The following is a 13,258-nucleotide window of genomic DNA, read 5'->3' as shown; positions in this document are numbered from 1 at the left end:
TGTTACACTGTTAACTTTTAGCAAACTTTACTTTAGTTGAAAACCTTGTAAGTTTGGGATTTTAATTTTTCTTTGCTATTAATAAAACCTCCTTCAGTCCATATTAACTTAGAATTGGTATAGATGTCTCCCTTCTGATTCTGTAAGTACTTTAAGATTTGGGTGAGTGCAAACAACTCGCACATTTGAGCAGACCAATTATTAGGCAATTTTCCTAACTCTGCTTCTATAAGAATTTCCTTATCACTTACTGAATACCCATTGTGTCTTTTTCCTTAATCGCTCAGGAGGAACCATCTATCATCCTGTCCTGAAGGGAGTTCCTACTATGTCTGGTCAGACCTTCAAATTTAGATCCCCTGTTAGGAAAGCTGCTGGGTTAAGGATGTTTGATAGGAAGGCTACGGGTTGTCAGTGGCCTCAGTGCTTTTTGGCTATGCCCTTGTTTGTGCTGACAACAAGGTGGTATTGGAGTGTTATAGGGTCATGGAGAAGACCTTCAATTATCAATTACAGGTTTTAAATTTATCCTGGCTTTTAAAGGAATAGGGCACACTGTTTTTTCTTTACTACTTCCATCTCTCTTTCTCTTTGACTCCTTTGTCTCTCTCTTTCTGACTCCCTCTTTGTCTGTATCTTCCTCTCTTTCTCTTTCTTTCTTTGACTTTTGTCTCTCTGTTTCTGTCTCTCTGTCTCTTCCTCTATGTCTCCTTCTTTTTGTCTGTTTCTTCCTCTCTTTCTTTTTCTCTGACTTCCTATCTCTTTCTCTCTCTCCTTTCTGCTGGTCTTTCCCTGCCTCTGCTAGCTGCTTATGCTACTGTTCTCCCCTCTTTTTCCCCTTTTTGATGGCTTCAGCAATGTAAGACTGCTACCTCCTTGGGTTTTTGCACTGTGTGCAATAACTCCATAATTTCCTTGTGGTATTTAACGGGGGTTCCCCCAGAGGTTAGGAACTCCCTTTCTTTCCATATTGTAGCATGGGCATGTAGGATTAGATAAGCATACTTGCTATCTGTATACACATTTTTTCTTTTTCGCTTTCCCAGTTCTAAGGCTCGGGTAAGTGCCACTAGTTCTGCTAACTCGGTGCTGGTCCCTGGGGGAAGAGGCTTACTTTCAAGTACAGTTACATCACTAACTATGGCATAACCTTCCCTTCATATCCCATTCTCCACAAATGAACTTCCATCGGTATATAGGTTAAGGTCAGGATTAGCTAAGGGGATGTCTAAGAGATCATCTCGGGTGGCATAAGTCTGGACTATAATTTGTTGGTAGTCATGCTCGATTAGTTCCCCATTCTCTGGGAGAAAAGTGGCAGGGTTGAGGGCCATGCATGTACATATTTGAAGCACTAGTCCCTCAAGGAGTAGTGCCTGGTATCTAAGTAAGTGGTTGTCTGATAGCCATAAACTTCCTTTGACACCTAGTATGCCATTTACATCATGAGTAGTCCAGACAGTGAGATCCTTTCCTTGTATTATTTTGATAGCCTCAACACTAAGACAGCCACTGCCGCAACTACCTGTAAACAGTGAGGCCAGCCTTTTGCTACTACATCAGTTTCCTTACTTAGGTATGCCACTGGTTGTGGGGTTGTCCCACGAGTCTGAGTAAGGACTCCAAGAGCTATCCCTGCTCTCTCTGTGATGTATAAAGAGAAGTTTTGTTCTGTGGGAAAGCTTAAACCTGGAGCTTGTACTAGGGCCTGCTTTAAGGTTTTGAAGGCTGTTTCTGCCTCTGGTTCCCATTCTGCTAGATGAGTATTTGCTCTCTGGGTCTCCTTGATTAGAGTATAGAGGGGCCTGGCTATCTTGCTGTATCTGGGGATCCATAGTCGGCAAAAGCCGGTGATTCCAAGGAATCCCCGCAACTGTTTTAATGTCTTAGGGTGAGGATAAGTCAGTGTAGGCTGTATTCGTTCCTTGCTGAGGGCCCTGGTCCCTTTGGCAAAGATTAGGCCTAGATATTTGACCTGATGTAGGCAAAGCTTGGCCTTTGACCTAGACACCTTGTACTCTTGATCAGCTAAAAAGTTCAAGAGATCTAGAGTAGCCTGCTGGCACGAGGCTTCCGAACTGGTAGCCAAAAGTAAGTCATCCACATACTGAAGGACCAGAGTGCCTGTACTTGAGAAGTGGCCTAGATCTTGGGCCAGGGCCTGACCAAACAGGTGAGGGCTATCCCTAAACCCTTGGGGCAAGACCATCCACATAAGTTGGGATGTGTGGTGTGTGGGATCCTCAAAGGCAAAGAGAAACTGGGAGTCAGAGTGCAGGGGAATACAGAAGAAGGCATCCTTGAGGTCCAAAACAGTGAACCATTCTGCTTCCTCTGGTATTTGAGAGAGCAATGTATAGGGGTTGGGTACAACTGGATATAGAGGAATTACTGCCTCATTGATGAGTCTAAGATCTTGCACTAGTCTCCACTGACCATTCGGTTTTTATACTCCTAGAATTGGGGTGTTGCAGGGACTGCTGCATTTCCTTACTAAGCCTTGAGCTTTTAAATGTTTAACAATATCCTTAATCCTTTATGAACTTCAGGCCTTAAGGGATATTGCCTTTGATAAGGAAAAGTGGTGGGGTCTTTTAGCCTGATTTGGACTGGGCAGGCATTTTTTGCCTTTCCAAATTGTCCTTCCAATGCCCAGACTTCAGGGTTGATTCCTTCCTCAAGTAGGGGACAACAAATGGGTAACTTCTTCCCCATATTCATGTAGATAATAGCTCCACCCTTGGCTAATATATCCCTCCCTAATAAGGGTGTGGGACTTTCAGGCATAACAAGAAAAGCATGTGAAAAGAGCAAAGTCTCCCAATTACAACTGAGGAGGTGGGAGAAATACCTGGTTACAGGCTGTCCCAGGATTCCTTGGATGGTAACAGACCTTGAGGACAGTCGTCCAGGACAGGAGATTAACACTGAGAAGGCCACACCACTGTCCAGGAGGAAGTCAATTTCCTGACCCTCAATGGTTAAACATACCCAGGGCTCAATGAGGGCGATGACATGAGCTGGCGCTTGCCCCGGGCACCCTCAGTCCTGTTGTTGGATCATTTGGTTGGGGGCTTCTGACCCAGAGAACCTTTGTCCTCTGGGGCAGTGCACCTTCCAGTGATTGCCTCGGCATAGTGGACATGGACGAAGGGGCAGCTTGTTTCTCATTGGACAATGTTTTTTAAAGTGTCCTTGCAAACCACACTGGTAACAGGCCCTACAGGGTGATTGGCCTGCTCCATTTTCTGTCCTCTCTGAACTACCAAGGTTTGTCTGTCTGAGGGCCATGACTAAGGCTGTGGCCTTTCCCTGATCTTGCTTTTCCTTTTGGGCCTGTTCCTCTTGCTCCCTATTATAGAACACTGAGGTTTCCAGGTTTAATAATGCCTCCAAATTTTGTTCAGGGCCCAGGGCTTGCTTTTGGAGCTTTCTCCTCATATCTGCGGCTGATTGGGTAACAAACTTATCTTTTAGAATCAATTGACCCTCGAGTGATTTGGGTGACAGGGGAGTATATTTCCTTAAGGCCTCCCGTAGCTGCTCAAGGAAGGCAGAAGGATTTTCTTCCTTTCCCTGAGTTATGGTGGACATCATTGAATAATTAATGGGCTTTTTTCCTAATTCTCCTTAGTCCTTCTAGAACACAGATCAACAGATGTTTATGACTCCAGTCCTCATGATCTGAGTCAAGGCCCCAGTGGGAATCCATACGGGGGATGGCTTGCTGACCGGTAGGGAATTTATCCCTTTCTTTGGCTATCATTCTATCATTAACTTGACTAAGAGACCAGGTATCTCCGAACTCTTAGGCTGCAGCTAAAGCCGCATTCTTTTCATTAAAGGCCAGGGTTTGATCTAATAGTAGCATGACATCTCTCCAAGCAAGGTTGAAGGTTTGCCCTAGACCCTGTAGGACATCTGTGTACCTATCAGGATCATCTGAAAACTTCCCAAGGTCTGCCTTGATCTGCTTTAAATCAGAGAGGGAGAAGGGGACATGTACCTAGGTTGGGCCAAATTCCCCTCCCCCTACAGCTTGAAGGGGACATAACCGATAGCCTAGGGTTTTTTGTGGTCCTTTGGAGATTTCTTTGCTTATTTCCTCCTTGGTAAGGGAGATTAGAGGAGGATTATCATTAATAGGAAGGGGAGCTATAGGGAGGCTAGGATATGGGGGTAAGCTGAGAGGTCCTCCTGTGGGATGTAAATTGCGGGCTTTGCATAGTTGTGTATTCTCCTTCAATGAAAAGAAAGCTTGGACATAGGCATTTCACTCCATTTGCCTTCCCTCTTACAGAAAAGGTCAAGCTGCAGGATAGTATTGTAATTTGTACTTCCCTCAGGTGGCCATTTTTTCCCATGAGAGAGAGAATATTGGGGCCAGGCTGTAGTGCAGAAAAAAATTAGCCGCCTCTTTTTCAGGGTTTGTGGGTCAAATTGGTCCCAATGGTTTAGGATGCATTTCAAGGGTGAGCCTGTTGATACCTGAGTGTTTCCCATCTGAAAAACAAAAGTGTCCATGGTTTTGTTTTGTTTTGTTTCTCCCCCTGCCCAAGAACCTGCAACAGTCCTTGGACCCTGCTGACTGGAATAGTTGCACTCACCGACACAGCAGCAAAAACAACCCCTGCCCAAGAACCCACATTGGTCCCTGGACCCTGCTGATCAGAATAGTTGCTCTCACCAATGCAGCAGCAGAAACACTAGTTTTCCTCCCAGACCACAAGGAGGACTGAGAAAGGTCAGATTTAGTGGCCCTTACCGATGCATTCTCAAAAACCTGCACCCTTGCCTGTTCTCCTAGACCACAAGGAGGACCAAGAAAAATCAGATTTAATGGCCCTTACCGATGCATTCTCGAAAACCTGTTAGAGTCGTAAGCATTCTCATGTTAGTATTGGGACCTTACCCATGTCCTATAAAGATGTTATGCCCCGAAAATGAAGTGGAGGCCCATACCCTGAGGGAGGGAAGGGATCTCCAGAGTTGGAAGAGTGACACCTTTTGTCCTCATTTATATGAATAGGAAGGATACAATTTCTGAGGCTCCCCATATCCTAGCTTCAGGAATAGCTTTTGTTAGGCCTGCTAGTCTGAGGAGGGATCCTAAAATTCCAGGTAGTCCCCGCTATGATGGGGTTTAGGGCAAAAATTATGTCTTTCTGATTGGTGACCCCAGGTGCCAAAAGAAGGTAACAGAGTCCTGGAGTTTATACTAGAAATCATTCTTGTAAGAGAAACTAGAAAAGTACCAGAGACAGGGAGTGATTTTTAGAAGCGGGACTAGCCTCGGAAAAGAGAGGCGAGAGGAAGTTTGTCTGGCAGGCATTAGGACCCAGGAGGCAAGGGTCAGGGTAGATACAATAGATGGGCGAGTCTTGCTTGGGCGACATGACTTTGAGAGTTCCGCTCATGGCTGCACGGTCAACCAGTTTGCTGTTGGAACCCCAGAGCTGAATGGCTTTCCGCTCTGTCGACCCTCAGCTCAGCCCAGAAGTACAGGAAAAGTGGAAGCTGGTTCCAGGCAAACCAACGCTCCCAACTCTGAAGAGTCAGGGGTTGTTAGAGAGCCCTTTCCCAGAAAGCCTGACACCCGTGTCTTTAGTCCGGCGGCTGCGCTAGTCGCTATTAACTGGCCAACAGGTGCCCATTATTTAGCCCCCGAATTCTAAGGAATAATAGGACAGAATAGCAAGCGAAAGGGGTTCAATAGTACTCACCGCTTGGCAATAGGCAATGGTCTCACTGCTTGGCGATAGTCTTACTGCTTGGTGATAGGCAATAGTCCCTTCATGGTCACCAAAATGTGTCCGGAATTACTGGGTTCTTGGTCTTGCTGACTTCAAGAATGAAGCTGTGGACCCTCATGGTGAGTGTTACAGTTCTTTAAGATGGTGTGTCCAGAGTTTGTTCCTTCAGATGTTCAGATGTGTCCAGAGTTTCTTTCTTCTTGTGGGTTCGTGGTCTCGCTGACTTCAGGAATTAAGCTGCAGACCTTTGCAGTGTGTTACAGCTCTTAAAGGCGGTGCGTCTGGAGTTGTTTGTTCCTTCCAGTGAGTTCGTGGTCTCGCTGGCCTCAGGAGTGAAGCTGCAGACCTTCGTGATGAATGTTACAGCTCATAAAGGCAGTGCAGACCCAAAGAGTGAGCAGCAGCCAGATTTATTGTGAAGAGTGAAAGAACAAAGCTTCCACAACATGGAAGGGGACCCGAGCGGGTTGCCGCTGCTGGCTCGGGTACCCTGCTTTTTATTCCGTTATCTGGTCCCACCCACATCCTACTGATTGGTCCATTTTACAGAGAGCTGATTGGTCTGTTTTACAGAGAGCTGATTGGTCCATTTTGACAGAAGACTGATTGGTGCATTTACAGACCTTTAGCTAGACACAGAGCACTAATTGGTGCATTTACAATCCTTTAGCTAGACACAAAAGTTCTCCAAGTCCCCTACCCAATTAGCTAGACACAGAGTGCTGAGTGGTGCATTTACAAACCTTTAGCTAGACACAGAGTGCCGATTGGTGTGTTTACAAACCTTTAGCTAGACAGAAAAGTGCTCCAGGTCCCCACCCCACCCAGAAGCCCAGCTGCGTTCACCTCTCAGTGTCACTCCCCATGGGACTTCGCGGCACCTAGCCCGGGCATTCCGGCAGCCCAGAGGGAGCTCGTCCCAGATCAAGCCCAGCAGGTGCCAGCCACTAGGAGTGCAGGGCCCGCTGAGCCCGTGCCCACCCGGAACCGTGCTGCCTGCAGCCCCGACTCCCGCCCATGCCTCTCCCTGCAACCTCCCCGGGAGCAGAGGGAGCCAGCTCTGGCTTCGGCCAGACCCAGAGAGGGGCCCCCATGGTGCAGCGGCGGGCTGAAGGGCTCCTCGAGCATGGCCAGAGAGGACGCCGAGGCCGAGGAGGCGCCAAGAGTGAGCAAGGGCTGCTAGCACGTTGTCACCTCTCAGTGCAATCTCAGCTCACTGCAGCTTCTGACTCACTGCAGCTTCTGACTCACTGCAGCCTCTGCCTCCCAGGTTCAAGCAATCCTTCCACATCAGCTTCCTGAGTAGCTGGGACTACAGACATGCACCACCAGGCCTGGCTAATTTTCGTATATTTTTGTAGAGACAGGGTTTCGCCATGTTGCCCAGGCTGGTCTCGAACTCCTGGGCTCAAGTGATCTACCTGCTTCAGCCTCCCGGGATTACAGGCATGAGACACTGCACCCAGCTGAATTTTACCTCTTGTTATGGCTGAATAATATTCCATCATATGGACATACTACTTTTGTTTATCCACTTATCAGTTAATGGGCATTTGGGTTATTTCTACATTTTGGCTATTGTGAAGAATACTGCTAAGAATATGACCATATTCTTAGTATTATGACAGAATATGACAATATTCTTAGCAGTACTTTTGAGTTTGAGTTCCTATTTTCAATTCTTTTGGGTAAACACCCAGGAGCGGAATTGCTAACTCTTGTGTGTAATTCTTTGTTTAACTTTTTGAGGAACCACCAAACTGTTTTCCACAGCAGCTGCACCATTTTACATTCTCATCAGCAATGTACAAGAGTTGCAGTTTTCTACATCCTTGCCAACACTTATTTGCTGGTTTAAAAAATGTTTTAGGCTGGGCACAATGGCTCATGGCTCATGCCTGTAATCCCAGAGCTTTGGGAGGCTGAGGCAGGTGGATCACTTGAACCTAGGAGTTCAAGACCAGCCTGGGCAACATGGAGAAACCCCATCTGTACCAAAAATCCAAAATATCCAGGCATTGTAGTGCATACCTGTAGTTCCAGATACCTGGGTGTCTGAGGTGGCAGGATCACCCTCCTGAGCCCAGGAGGTCAAGGCTGCAGTGAGCTGTGATCATGGCACTGCACTCCAGCCTGGGCAACAGAGCAAGACCCTGTCTCAAAAAAAAAAATGTTTTTGACCGGGCACGGTAGTTCATGCCTGTAATCCCAGCACTTTGGGATGCAGAGGCAGGTGGATCATGAGGTCAGGAGACTGAAACCACCTTGGCTAACACACTATCTCTACTAAAAATTCAAAAAATTAGCTGGGTGTGGTGGCACACGCCTGTAGTCCCAACTACTCGGGAGGCTGAGGCAGGAGAATCTCTAGAACCCAGGAGGAAGAGGTTGCAGTGAACTGAGATCACGCCACTGCACTCCAGCCTGGGCAATAGAGCAAGACTCTGTCTCAAAAAAAAAAAAAAAAAAAAATTAAAACCATCATCAAAAACAAAAACACAAAAAACAACAGCAGAAAATTATAACCATCCTAATAGGTATAAAGGTATCTTGCGATTTTGATTTGCATCTCCCTTGTGATGAATGATGAACATATTTTTATGTGTTTATTGGCCATTAGAATATCTTATTTGAAGAAGTATCTATTCATATCCCTTGCCCATTTTTTATTTGGCTTGCTTGTCTTTTTTCTTGTAGAATTGTAAGGGTTCTTCATGTATTATAGATACTAGACTTATCAGATAACATGATTTGCCAATAATTTCTCCTATTCCATAGGTTGTCTTTTCACTTTCTTCATAGGGTCTTTAGATGCACAAAAGTTTTTATTTTGATAAAGCTCAATTTATCTACTTTTTCTTCCTTCCTTTCTTTTTTTTTTTTTTTTTGAGATGAAGTTTTGCTCTATCACCCAGGCTGGAGTGCAGTGGCGCAAGCTTGGCTCACTGCAACCTCCGCCTCCTGAGTTCAAGCAATTCTCCTGCCTCAGCCTCCTGAGTAGCTGGGATTACAAGCGTGGACCACCACACCTGGCTAATTTTTGTATTTTTAGTGGAGACAGGGTTTCACCATGTTGGCCAGGCTGGTCTAGAAACACCTGATCTCAAGTGATCGCCCTAAGTTGGCCTCCTAAATTGCTGGGATTACAATTTAGGAGATTACAAATTAGCCAGGTGGACCACCACACCTGGCTAATTTTTGTATTTTTAGTGGAGACGGGGTTTCACCATGTTGGCCAGGCTGGTCTAGAAACACCTGATCTCAAGTGATCGCCCTAAGTTGGCCTCCTAAATTGCTGGGATTACAGGCATGAGCCACCATTCCCAGACAATTTTATCTATTTTTTTCTTTTGTTGCTTGTGGTTTTTATGTCAAACTAAGAAACCGTTGCCAGATCCAAGGTCATGTAGCTTTATCTCTATGTTTTAGAGGTGGGGGTTCACTTTCTTGCCCAGCCCAGAGTGAAGTGGCTATTCACAGGTGTGATCAAAGCTAACTGCTCAAATCCTGGCCTCAAGTGATCCTCCCGCCTCAGCCTCCCAAGTAACTGGGACTACAGGCACTGCCACCTGGCTCTACTTTATATTTTTTAGTTATTTTCTTAGTGATTACCCTGAGGTAACATTATAATTTATAACAATCAAGTTTGAATTTATACCAGGTTAGTTTAAGTAGCATACAGAACTTTGCTCTTACATAACTCCATCCCTCCTTTATGATGCTATTGCTGCAAACTACATCTTCATGCATCGTGTGCTGATTAACATATATTTATAACTATTGTTTATGCACTTGTCTTTTAAATCATATAAAAAACAAGGAGTTATAAAGCAAAAATATAGTAATACTGTTTTTTGTAGTTATAATGCCTTTACCTATGTAGTTATAATACCTTTACTGATGTTCTTTCTTCACATGGCCACAAGTTACTGTATATTGTCCTTTCATGTCAGCCTGAAGGACTCCTTTTAGCATTTCCTGTAGGGCTGGTCTACTAGTGACAAATTTCTGCAGTTTTTGTTAATCTGGGAGTGTCTTAATTTCTACTTCATTACTGAATATAGTTTTGCCAGATAAAATTTTTTGGACAGGCTTGCTGGCTCATGCTTGTAATCCCAGCACTTTGGGAGGCTGAGGGGGGAGGATTGTTTTGAGCTCAGGAGTTCGAGACCAACCTGGGCAACATGACAAAACCCCAACTCTACAAAAAATACAAAAATTAGCCCGGCATTAGTGGCTTGTGCCTGTAGTCCCTGCTACTCAGGAGGCTGAGACTGGAGAGTGACTTGAGCCTTGGAAGCGGAGGTTGCAGAGAGTTGAAATCATGCCACTGCACTCCAGTCTATACTCCCTTGTCTCAAAAGAAAGAATTTTTTTTTTGGTTGACATTTTTTCTCTTTCAGTACTTTAAATGTGTCATCCAGTACCTGTGGCTTTCATAGTTTCTAATGAGGAATTGATTGTTAATTTTATTTAGAATTTCTTGTAAATAATGAGTTGCCTCTCTCTTGCTGCTTTCAAGATTCCCTCTTTGGCTTTTGACAGCTTGGTTATAATGTGTCTCTGTCTGGTTCTCTATACTTGAAATTTGTTGAGTTTCTTGGGTGTGAAGAGTCATGTCTTTCATTACATTTGAGAAGTTTTGGCCATTAATTCTTCAAATATTGTCTCTGCCCCTTTCTCTTTCTCCTCCTGTTTTAAAACTCTCTTTTTTTTTTTTTTTTTTGAGACAGAGTGTCACTCTATCACCCAGGCTGGAGTGCAGTGGTGTGATCTCACCTCACTGCAACCTCTGCCTCCCAGGTTCAAGTGATTCTCATGCCTCAGCCTTCTGAGTAGCTGGGATTACAGGCGTGTGCCACCATACCCACCTAATTTTTGTATTTTGTATTTTTTAAAATTGTATTTATATATTTATTTATTTATTTTGAGATGAAGTCTCATTCTGTTGCCCAGGCTGGAGTACAGTGGCACAATCTTGGCTCACTGCAACCTCTGCCTCCCAGGTTCAAGCAATTCTCTCAGCCTCCCAAGTAGCTGGGATTACAGGCATATGCCACCATGCCAGGCTAAGTTTTGTATTTTTTATAGACACAGGGTTTTGCCATGTTGGCCAGGCTGGTCTCAAACTCCTCACCAGCCCTCCTTGACCTTCCAAAGTGTTGGGATTATAGGCGTGAGCCACTGCACCCGGCCCAGTTCCCTGGGATACATGTGTTTTAATTCATTTTCTGTTGCTAGTAACAGAATACCTGAAACTGGGTGATTTATAAGGAAAAGAAATTTATTTCTTACAGTGATGGAGGTTGAGAAGTCCAACTTCAAGGCACCACATCTGGTGAGAACCTTCATTCCGATGAAAGCCTTCATGCTGGTGAGATTTTCTTCAGAGTTCCAAGGTGGTGCACGGCATCACATGGTGAAGGAGCTGAGCGTGCTAGCTCAGGTGTCTCTTCCTCTTCTTATGAAGCTACCAGTCCCACTCCTGTGCTAGTAACTCTTTAATCCATCAACCCATTAATCCATGAATAGATTAACCCATGAGGCCTCTGCCCTCAGGACCCAATCACCTCTTAAAGGCCTGACCTGTCAATATTGCCATACTGGGGACTCAGTTTCAACATGAGTTTTGAAAGGGACAAACATTCAATCCATAGTAACATGAGAGTTTTTCAAAGCCCTTCTTTGTTGAAGTATGTCCTTCTCCAGCCTCTTTTTTCCCAGGCTTTTTGTTTTTTCTATTGCGTGTGCAACTGTTATCCTTTGCTACAGGTGGCAATAGCTAATACATTTGCCTTTAAATTTGTTTGACAAACACCACCCTGGAAGTAGCCTCAACTCTGGGGAAGCTCCAAAACAGGTAAAATACAGGTAAGCCCTTGAGCAGATCCTTCAGGAAGCTACCATATGGGTCAAAACACAGAACCACAATTCTTTAATTCTTTGAGAATAAGGTCTGTATTGTTCCCTCTGTTACCAGCAACCTGCAGCAGGAAGATGGGCTTCAGTTTTCAAGTCTGCAGCTGAGCTGGGGAGTTGGGGACAGTAACCAGGTAAGTTAAAATTCACAAAGCTCTGTTACTGAAACTCAGCTTTTTTTTTTTTTTTTTTTTTTTTTTATCATTAAGCTTTCCCCTGGTTGTTGTAACTTTTTTATTAGATTCTAATGTTCTGAAAAAGTTCATTGTGATAATTTTTGCAAGCTTTTCATCGCTTTTGTGGAGACATAATGTTTTGGAGTTCTCTACTCTGCGATTTTCACTGATATCTGTCCAAAGGAGAGAGTGGGAGAGATGGATCTTGTATCACTCAATAAAAGTGCAGCCTCTAGTCCAGATCCCATTAGATTTGGCTGGGAGTCTAGGATAGTTAAACATTCACATACTCTGTAACCCAGAAATTTCACTAATATATATCCTACAACAACTTTTGCACATGTGCATGAAAGAAATTCATAAAGGCGTTCATAGCAAGATTGAAACTTTGTATTCTACCTTCTTTTCTGAAAGCATTGGATACAAAGGTCTACATCTCTGGCCCACTGCTGAAGTCACCTAGAATTTTAATTATATGGATAATTATTTGGCAGAGTGCTTAAGGAGAAATAAAAAAAGGTTTCAAAAAACTACTGATTTTTTTTTTTTTTAGAGAAATCTTGCTCTGTCACCCAGGCTAGAGTGCAGTGGCACGATCTTGGCTTACTGCAACCTCCACCTCCTGGGTTCAAGTGATTCTCCTGCCTCAGCCTCCTGAGTAGCTGGGATTACAGGTGTCTACCACCACGCCTGGCTAATTTTTGTATCTTTAGTAGAGACGGGGTTTCACCATGTTGGCCAGGCTGGTCTTGAACTCCTGACCTCAAGTGATCCTCCCACCTTGGCCTCCCAAAGGCGAGAGCCACCGCACCTGGCCTCATTCCTTTTTTATTCTGGATAATTTTGACATATCATCTGACTGACAAGCTACTGCTAATAAAATATAAACTGAAAATAGATTTTTTTCTTCCTTGTCTAGACTATTTAATTTTGTTCTTCTTTGCTATTGTCTAGTTCCAGAAAAAGCAGCTTAGTGTGAAATTTGTGGGAAAGATGCTGTTCAGAGTTTAATTTCATTATGTAGTTAACCAATGAAAATCCAGCAGAAAAAAAAAAGGTAAATATTTTTAGGAGATAGTCAAAATTATTTAAAAAATGGGAAGTTCATAGACATAATTTTTCTGAAATAGAACATTCAGTCAATAGAGTTGAAAACTGAATAAATGAATACATGATTGAATGGTTGATTCAAATTCATCATTAATTAATTGGAAATAATTGACTGTGTCACTTGGTCCTAAAAATATTCCTCTAAGAAATCATTAGCATTATCTGGAAAACTTTAAAAAGTGATACCCAAAGCCCAGTTAAATTGAATCAGAATCTCTGGAGGAAGGGCTTAGCCATTAGTATTATTTTTTTTTTCTGAGATGGAGTTTCACTCTTGTTGCCCAGGCTTGAGTGCAATGG

The 13,258-nt window shown here is 44.0% G+C and overlaps 2 protein-coding genes across 3 annotated transcripts in view; one reads left to right on the top strand and one right to left on the bottom strand.

Moving 5' to 3' along the window:
• RPL21 (ribosomal protein L21) overlaps nt 1-6,308 on the bottom strand; it is a 43,759-nt gene extending 37,451 nt beyond the window's left edge. The window contains exon 1 of one of the 2 annotated variants that reach the window (XM_054528842.2): nt 5,724-6,308. The gene's annotated coding sequence lies outside the window, so the exon portion shown is untranslated. The remainder of the gene's footprint in view (nt 1-5,723) is intronic. The other variant, XM_054528839.2, reaches the window with a different exon arrangement.
• Nucleotides 1-13,258, top strand: part of USP12 (ubiquitin specific peptidase 12) — a 210,002-nt gene that overhangs the window by 32,274 nt on the left and 164,470 nt on the right. The window lies entirely within an intron of this gene.

This window comes from Pongo abelii, chromosome 14 (assembly GCF_028885655.2).
Source record: "Pongo abelii isolate AG06213 chromosome 14, NHGRI_mPonAbe1-v2.0_pri, whole genome shotgun sequence".
In the NCBI taxonomy this organism is placed as follows: domain Eukaryota; kingdom Metazoa; phylum Chordata; class Mammalia; order Primates; family Hominidae; genus Pongo; species Pongo abelii.
This window is presented reverse-complemented; position numbering and strand designations above follow the sequence as displayed.